Genomic DNA, 8,924 nt, shown 5'->3' with positions numbered 1-8,924 from the left:
TCCTTGCCTAAGTTAAAAAAACTACTTCGAGTGACAGTATCGCTCCCACACAAGGGCTTTGCCACGAGCCCGTCCTCGCCTAAGTTAAAAAAACTACTCCAAGTGAGAGCATCCCTCCCACTCAGGGGCTTTGCCGCGAGCCCGTCCTACCTAAGTTAAAAAATTACGCCGGGTGAGAGCATCCGTCCCACTTCGAGGCTAAACCGCGAGCCCGTCCTTGCCTAAGTTAAAAAACTACACCGAGTGAGAGCATCCCTCCCACTCAGAGGCTTAGCCGCGAAGCCCGTCCTCGCCTAAGTTAAAAAACTACTGTCGGTGTCAAAACCGGCGGATCTCGGGTAGGGGTCCTGAACTGTGCATCTAGGCGGATGGTAACAGGAGACAAGGGACATGATGTTTTACCCAGGTTCGGCCCTCTTGATGGAGGTAAAACCCTACGTCATGCTTGATTAATATTGATGATGTGTGTTACAAGAGTAGATCTACCACGAGATCAAGGAGGCTAAACCCTAGAAGCTAGCATATGGTATGATTGTTGTTCGTCCTATGGACTAAAGCCATCCGGTTTGTATAGACACCGGAGAGGGCTAGGGTTACACAGAGTCGGTTACAATGGTAGGAAATCTACATATCCATATCGCCAAGCTTGCCTTCCATGCCAAGGAAAGTCCCATCCGGACACGGGACAGAGTCTTCAATCTTCTATCTTCATAGTCTTGGAGTCCGTCCGATGATGATAGTTCGGCTATCCGGACACCCCCTAGTCCGGAACTCCCTCAGTAGCCCTTGAACCAGGTTTCAATGACGACGAGTCTGGCGCGCATGTGGTCTTCAGCATTGCAAGGCGGGTTCTTCCCCCGAATAATTTATAGAAGATTGTGAACACCAGGATAGTGTCCGGCTCTGCAAAATAAATTCCACATACCACCGTAGAGAGAATAATATTACACAAGTTCAATCTACTGACGTATTTTGTGGCGTGATGTCACACCACTACCAAGCCTTTACTCAAATTGTTTTTATTGTTCCACCTTAGCGCGTTTAGCGAGGCGGTTTCCTTGGCACGTCTTGTCGAAGCAGAGATCGTGTTCCCCTTATTCCGGGATTCCCATCAATACAGACATGGGTAACCCAACCGCGCCCGTTGCCACGCCCCCTCCATCGAAGGCGGGTTCCAAACGGTCACGGGGACGGCTCTTGGTATTCTCCCTCTTTATAATGAGATCAAGGACCGTTCTTTTCCTTCAATCCTCTATCGAATCCGCCCCTCGCCCCGAGTTCGAACACCCAGGGCTCCATATTCGGGTACCTTCGATCTTCGACAATGTCCGGCCCCGACCTACGAGGCCGGCGGATGCCCTCGTCCGTCACGGAAGAGGACGTGCTAAAGCTAAGAGACGCCAGGTACTTAACCTACGAGATTTTGCATAGGCTGCCTGCCCGAGGGCAAGTTAATCCTACTCCTGAGCTTGGCGAGAGCGTCGTGTTCGTGTCTCACCTCCGTCGGGGTTTAGGCTTCCCGACGGATCCCTTCGTGAGGGGCTCATGTTTTACTATGGGCTGGAATTCCATGACTTGGCTCCGGAGTCTATCCTCCACATCTCATCATTCATTGTCGTCTGCGAAGCCTTCCTCCACACTACCCCTCACTTCGGCTTGTGGCTCAAAACCTTCAACATGGACCGAAGGTGATTGAGGGGCGTCAGGCAGAGTGCGGCGGGGCGGTTATAAGTATGAGGGCCGATGCTCCATGGCCCGAGGGCTCTTTTCAGGAGGAGCTCGGCTTGTGGCAACAGGAGTAGTTCTATATCACTGCTCCCAGGGGCAGCAGGCAGAGGCTGCTGCCCGTCTTTCGCTCGGGCCCTCCACAGCGGCTGACGTCATGGGTCAACAAGGGGCGTGACTGGGCGCCGTCCAAGGACATTCCCCTGTTGCAGGACCGGATTCGAGGCCTCCAAGAAAGGTAGATCAATCTGGCCGTAGTGGTACAGGTTATGTTGATCCGGCGCCTACTGCCCTGCAAACATCGCCCCCTCCGCCTATGGGAATTTAATCTGGAGGGGCCACGAGCTCTTCAACACTTCATGGGTTTGACACCCGCAGAGATGTACAAACTGTTCTTCAGATCGCAAGAGATGCATCCGGAATTGACCGAGGATGCTGGCCTAAGCTGCAATCGCCCGGATACTCAAGTAAGTAGCCCTGTGTCCGGACACATCGTCCATTTATTTACTGTGGGTTTGCCTTTTAACCAGCTATCCCTTGGACAGGAGTGGATAGCGCAAGCAAAACTGATACGGTGTCCGGCCCCCCTCCCTGAGACCATGCAGGATCCCGTGTTAATCAAAATGTTAGAGGTTGCACCTTCGGAGGAGGGCGAAGAAGGGCACAGGGGATCTACCACCTCAGCCACGGAGGCTTTCAGTAAGGGAGGAATCGAGAGTCCCTCCTTCCAGGGGGAGAAGAGGACCGCTTCCGAAGACCCGGAGGCCAAGGCCTCAAAGCGGGGAAAGAAATCTGTACCGGAAGGTCCTGTGCTGGGAAGAGCCCCGGCCGTACTGTCTCCTTGGAGGAATCAGCCCTCTAGCGAGCCGTAATTAAAGAGGGGGATTTTGTAATAGTGGACATCCCTGTTTAATTTCTAAGGTAATCGAAGTTTTCACCTTGTAGTTCGGATCTCAGCCCTTCTCAGCATAGCTCATCGTCGGGAGACCTTCGTCCGGAGATGATGGAGAGCGAGACGCCTCCATCTGCCGCCCCGTCGTGCGGGGCGAGCGACCCTAAGGTGTCGTCACAGAGGGTCTCCCCGAGTCCGGCGGGGCCGGAGAGTTTGGCACCCATTGGAGTACGGCCGGTGGAGCTGCAGGATTTGCTTAAGAGGGTGTCCATCTCAGAAGATCACCGCACATTAATGAGTATGGTGATTGAGAGGATCTCGTCCACCGAAAGCGGGTTGTGTGAGGCCGTCGGAAGTTTGCTGACGGGATTTGAGGTACGCAAAAAATGACATACCTTTTGACAGTTTTGCACATGAAGTGCGCCCTATATAGATAGTTGCCCCTGAGACTTGGTATGCTGTCGAAAGCGACAGTGTGCCGAGGATCATAATCTTAGTTATAGATTGTCGCCTTTCCTATGCAGGTGGCGGAACATTCGGTGGCCAGCCGGACTGATGGATTTGCCGAGCTGAAGAGGCAACTCGACGTTGCGGATGCGGACATCTCGCTGGTCAATAAACGACTTGATGAGTCACAAGGTATGTGGTTGCTCTGTGGTTGCCTAGTAAGGGAGCTGACGCCCATTCCTTACAATTTGTATGCCTGATGCAGATAGTGCTGCTGCTATGGAAGGCCTTCGAGCAGAACTTGCTCGGGCCAAGGAGCAAGCCAGAAAAAGCGAGGCGGCTGCCTCGAAGGCAGCGGAAGAGCTAGAAGCCGAGAAGGCTGCTCACTGCCGAAGCGGGGAGGAGATGGCCGGAATGGCCATGAAATTAAAAGTTGCTACCGACCGCCTGGAGGTTCTTGAAAGAGAACACCGAGCGGAGCAAGAGGACCTGAAGAAGGCCGACGCCGAAGCCAAGGATCCCCGTACTGCGATGCGGGCTATGAAGGAGGAACTGCGTCAGGTCGGAGACATTGTGGCTGGAAAGCCCTTTATGCTGCGCAGGAAGTTCACGGATCCGAAGTATGCTTAGCTGGGCCGATTGTACGGTGCGGAGGATCCTTGTCTGGACTTGGCGGCGAGTACGATGGACGCAGTCGTGCACTTTCGAAGCCAGAAGGATCACGAAATGGAAGAGCTTTTCTGGTCTCAATTCCATAGTCCGAAGCGTCCACTTCCGTTGAGTGATCGGCTGGTTGAGTGGGCTGAACTGAATAGATTGTCCGGACTTGCCATGACGGATGTGGTCGCTCATCTATGGCCGAAAAGGCCCAAGCCGAAGAGTTATTTCGGCTTGTTGCAGCAATTCCTTGGGGCGGTGCCGCGTATTGGGGCGATGAAGCGGTCGGCATGCATAGAAGGTGCACGGATGGCTCTCGCCCGTGGTAAGACATACTGGGCGGAGATGGATGCCACCGCTGTTGCATCTCGGGGTTCGGACAAAAGCCGATTCCCCACCGAGCACTATTTTGAGGAAGTCCTGCAGGGCGCTCGTTTAATAGAGTCGCAGTGCTCAAAAGATGTTATGTTTGAATGACATGTATGATTTCCGAGATCATGTTTATAATGCAATAACCTTTTATACTTGTGTGTTCAAGTATTGAACTATCTCCTGTGCGGCCGTATGTGTATGTATAATCTGAAAGATGGCAGTCTTTGGCTTCAGCCCCCACGCACATGGTGCGGGGGTGTTTGCAAAAAGAAAAGCGCTTTTTCACACTTAATCCAATGTCTTGGTCCTTTTAAGGAGGTGATAGCGTAGGAAACTAGGCAACCGGACTATAATGCTTTATCACTTTCACTTAGCCATAGGAGCTCGAATGTGGGGCTACTATATAGCCCCTGGTGGCACCGCTCTTCCCGAACCAGGGGCGCGTATGTGCCTGACCGGGAAGCAGTCCTTCGTCAAAGCGGAGGAATTCTAAACATTCCAATGGTCGATCGAGTGGTTGACCAGTCTCTCGCTATATCATGAAAGTCAGTTTTCGGCTTTCTCTACTGAGGTGCTCGCCCGGCCGAACCGGGGCACAATCGCAGTAGTTCTCCTGGTGCCGCGTTAGCCGATGATGCGGAACGTAAGGCAGCAAAACACAGGAGCCGGGCAAACCCAACATTTGACCAAAGACATGATTCGGAGCTGATGCATATAAGGCCTAACTCGAGACGCCGAACACTCCCTGAGGTGTTCGGTCTTTATGATACCGGGCAGAACAATGCCCTAAGCCCCTTGTGTCCAGGTACAGGCGGGAACTTATGACGCGGCCGATGCCAAAACGCCAGCCTCCTCCTCGGCTATGGTGGGAAACCGGGGGATGTGTATCAACAAGAGACAGTAAGAAAGGTTTACGCAGGGTCTTAATCTGAAAAGAATCCTTGCAACGGGTCCCTGCTGCACGTCTGCGCCTGTGTCTCTGTTGTGCTGTATCCTGGACGGGTGTAGCACGTGTTTCATCTGTAAAAGAGAAGGACTTAGTTTCCAAGAAATATTGTGCAGAAGTTGTATTAAAATAGAATAAAATGAAGAAAGTTGAGCTTTATTGGCTCTCATCATTTATACACGCGGCCCCTTATAAAGGGGGTATGCGGCTGGGAAGCCCCTTGTTTAGTTACGCCGGACTCGCCTAACCATGTCCGATGTCTGAATGACCTGTTTTTAGGGGCTTTGACCTGCAAGGTCTGATTAGTGTGTGGCTGTCGAAGCAGTCTCACGTTCTCCGTGGTCGAGGAACACTCGGAGTTACTTTTTAATGAAATTATGCCACGTTGACCGGGCATTCTTAAGCGTAAAAAACGCGTAATGTGGTATTGCATTAGGGTTGGCGATAGCTGCGCGCCCCAGTAGTGCTTAAGGGCTACTGTTTGAATGGGGCGATGGAGAGTGAGCTTTTCGCGAAGGAGGTTGTCGGATGAACCGAACACAACCTCTAGTGGTACAGAGCATGTATAATTGGCCTAAAGGCCTGGCGTCACTCCTTTGAAGGAAGTGCTGCTACGGCGAATTTTGGTAGGGTCTATCCCCATTCTACGGGCGGTGTCCTGGTATTGCAGGTGCCGCGCTGTCTTTGCGTGTTATCACATGAAGTGAGTTCACTATTTTGACTTCTAGTGGGAAAGTCTTCTGTTTTCCGGAGTGCTGCTTTTGGGTTTCGTCACTTTCGCTTGGTGTGTCGAGCCCCTTGTGTTCGGCATTAGGTCGGCCGGACTGTTTGAAGACCCAACAATCTCTGTGGGTATGGTTTGCAGGCTTCCCGGAGGTACCATGTATTTGACATAGTCTATCCAGAATCTTGTTTAGGTTGGATAGCTCGTCATTGTTGTCCTTGAGGGGCAGTGTTTTGTTGTTCAGCCGAGAGCTTTTGAATCCGGCGTTGACCGCTGTACTATTCGGGCCATTTTCCTTATTCCGGCGCTGATCTTTTCTGCGTCGTGATTTCCCATTTCGATCCCTAACTTCAGATGTACTCGGGTCGCTGGTGCTGCATCTAGCCAGCCAGCTATCTTCCCCCGCGCAAAAGCGGGTCATGCGGCTTGTTAGTGCGGCCATTGTTCTTGGTTTTTCCTAGACGAGGTGTCTGGCAAGCCATTCGTCTCGGACGTTGTTTTAAAGGCTGCTAAGGCTTCAGCGCCCGGACAGTCTACTATTTGGTTCCTTTTAGTGAGGAACCTGTTCCAGAATTTGCGTGCTGACTCTCCGGGCTGTTGATTTATGTGACTTAAATCGTCTGCATCCGGAGGGTGGACATAGGTCCCCTGAAAATTTGCTCGAAACACATCCTCAAGCTCTTCCCAACTTCCAATGGTATTTTCTGGGAGGCTTTTAAGCCAATGTCGAGCTGGCCCTTTGAGCTTGAGGGGTAGGTATTTTATGGCATGGAGATCGTCTCCTCTGGCCATATGTATGTGTAGGATGTAATCCTCAATCCAGACTCTAGGGTCTGTTGTTCCGTCATATGCTTCTATGTTTACGGGTTTGAATCCCGCTGGAAATCCATGATCCAGTACCAAGTCGGTGAAACATAGTGGGTGTGCGGCGCCCCTATATTTGGGTGTGCTGTTGTCTTCAAATGCTCGGCGGGTTATGTTGCTTCCTGGAGTCTTCTTTTTTGGCCCATAAATAGATTTGACTGGGTCGTCCTTTTTCCGAGGATCTTTATGCTGATCGTGTGCCGGCTTGTGTGCGGTGCCCCTTGTTGCTCTTGGCCTGTCATCTGGTCGTCTATCCGGCCAGGCGGCTTCTTTATTTTTTGACTGCGGGGGCTCTAAGGCCTCCTCTACAAATTCGGGCAACATCTTGCGCTTCGGGTAGCTCTTTGTCTGGTGACTAGCACCATGTTTATCTGCGCTGTTGAGTACTTTGCTCCATCTCATTCTGAGTGCGTCCTCCGTTGTTTTGAGCTTCCGCTTTTGCTTCTTCAAACTTCTTGCAGTGGCGACGAGCCTTTTATGAAGATTCGTATGCTCTGGTGATGTGAGATCATCTTCGCCGGGGATGGGTTGCTTGTCTAGTTCAGGTCCGGCTGGCTGCTTGTTGACATGTGCGTCGTCCACTGCTTCACCCTGCTCTAGGGCCGGGTCCGTATGGGTGCCGTTTTTATCGAGGCCAGTCTTTGGGCGGCGCTTGCGTCGCCATTTTGGTTGTTTGTTGGGGGAGTTGTCCTTCGCCACGTCCTATTTTCCCTCATTATCGCTTCCTTTTGGTGTATCCACCATGTATACGTCGTGAGTTGGGGTGGCTTTCCCGTGCCCGGTAGGCGCTGGTTCTTGGTCGTCTCCGGCATCGTCGTCCATACCGTCGATGTGTTCGGAGTCATAGTTTAGCATGTCGGTTAGATCATCAACAGTGGCTATTAATTGGGTGGTGGGTGGGCTTTGAATTTCTTCGTCGTCCGCATCCCAACTGTCCTGGCCGCAGTCCGGCCAGGGCTCTCCTGATAACGAGAGATACTTTAGCAAACTCAATATGTCGCCGAAAGGTGAGCATTGAAAGATGTGCGCTGCGGTGAACTCCATGATCGACGCCCAATCGGATTCGATCGGAGGTTGCGCGGGAGGTTCGGAGTCCGGCGAGGAGTCCGGCACCTCAGAGTCACGAGCTTTATGAGGGACAAAGTCAGTCTTGGCTCTATCGCCGTAGAGGTTGAAGCCCCCGAGGCGGTGTCTAGCCATCCGTCATCGATCTGCGCAGCCGGCTCCGAATTGAAGATCGGAGCGGGTTCGAGTGCGGCCTCCAGGGTACTGTCCGGCTGCAGAGCTAAATCATGCTCGCCGTGACAGTGCCGCACGCTCGGCTGTGGCTCGAATCCATCGAGGATCAAGTCCCCGCGGATGTCAGTCATGAAATTCAAACTTCCAAATCTGACCCGACGGCCAGGGGCGTAGCTTTCGATCTGCTCCAGATGGCCAAGCGAATTGGCCCGCAGTGCAAAGCCGCCGAATACGAAGATCTGTCCGGGGAGAAAGGTCTCACCCTGGACTGTGCCATCGAGCCTATCAGTGACGACACAGAGGAACTCTCAATGAAAGCACCAATGTCGGTGTCAAAACCGGCGGATCTCGGGTTGGGGGTCCCGAACTGTGCGTCTAGGCGGATGGTAACAGGAGACAAGGGACACGATGTTTTACCCAGGTTTGGGCTCTCTTAATGGAGGTAAAACCCTACGTCCTGCTTGACTAATATTGATGATGTGTGTTACAAGAGTAGATCTACCACGAGATCAAGGAGGCTAAACCCTAGAAGCTAGCCTATGGTATGATTGTTGTTCGTCCTATGGACTAAAGCCATCCGGTTTATCTAGACACCGGAGAGGGCTAGGGTTACACAGAGTCGGTTACAATGGTAGGAAATCTACATATCCGTATCGCCAAGCTTGCCTTCCACGCCAAGGAAAGTCCCATCCGGACACGGGACGAAGTCTTCAATCTTCTATCTTCATAGTCTTGGAGTCCGACCGATGATGATAGTTCGGCTATTCGGACACCCCCTAGTCCGGAACTCCCTCAACTACCCTGAGTGAGCGCATCCCACCCACTTAGGGGCTTAGCCGTGAGCCCGTCCATGCCTAAGTTAAAAAACTACTCTGAGTGAGAGCATCCCTCCCACTCGGGGGCTTAGCCGCGAGCCCATCCCCGCCTAAGTAAAAAAAAACTATGCGGAGTGAGAGCATCCCTCCAATTCGGAGGCTTAGCTGCGAGCCTGTCCTCGCCTATGTTAAAAAACCACGCCGAGTGAGAGCACCCCTCCCACTCAGGGGCTTAGCCGTGAG

The sequence above is a fragment of the Triticum aestivum genome, chromosome 1B, assembly GCF_018294505.1.
Source record: "Triticum aestivum cultivar Chinese Spring chromosome 1B, IWGSC CS RefSeq v2.1, whole genome shotgun sequence".
In the NCBI taxonomy this organism is placed as follows: domain Eukaryota; kingdom Viridiplantae; phylum Streptophyta; class Magnoliopsida; order Poales; family Poaceae; genus Triticum; species Triticum aestivum.
The sequence above is the reverse complement of the archived record's forward strand: the minus strand, read 5'-3'. Positions refer to the sequence as shown.